Source organism: Fulmarus glacialis, unplaced genomic scaffold (genome assembly GCF_000690835.1).
Source record: "Fulmarus glacialis isolate BGI_N327 unplaced genomic scaffold, ASM69083v1 scaffold31083, whole genome shotgun sequence".
Lineage (NCBI taxonomy): Eukaryota > Metazoa > Chordata > Aves > Procellariiformes > Procellariidae > Fulmarus > Fulmarus glacialis.
Genome location: NW_009205333.1, coordinates 1,679 through 1,960, shown reverse-complemented (window position 1 = coordinate 1,960; position 282 = coordinate 1,679). Strand labels below are relative to the sequence as shown.

Sequence of the window (282 nt, the reverse complement as noted above, 5' to 3'; positions counted from 1 at the left end):
GAGCTGGAGGAGTGAGCTCGTGACGAGCGGCAGCTCTGACTCAGCGTGGGCGAGGACAAGAGTGATGGCGGCCAAACGCCCTCACATACAAGAGTGGACCCCAGGGAGCGCAAGCGACCAGAAGCGCAGCAAACAGGGCATGGCGCGGCAGTTTGCGCAGGGAAGGTGTGCAGGGAAGGCGAGCGGGCGGGGTGCAGTCCTCCTCCTGGCACTAGAGACTAATTCAACTTAGTGGTCATCGTCCTCCCAGAAGAGGACCTAGCTATGGTTTCCACTCAGCCG

General features: G+C 61.3%; 1 protein-coding gene across 1 annotated transcript in view; it reads left to right on the top strand.

Moving 5' to 3' along the window:
- Window positions 1–282, top strand: part of LOC104075025 (integrin-alpha FG-GAP repeat-containing protein 2-like) — a gene marked incomplete at its 3' end in the record, with an annotated part of 8,474 nt that overhangs the window by 7,998 nt on the left and 194 nt on the right. The gene's annotated exons all lie outside the window — the stretch shown is intronic.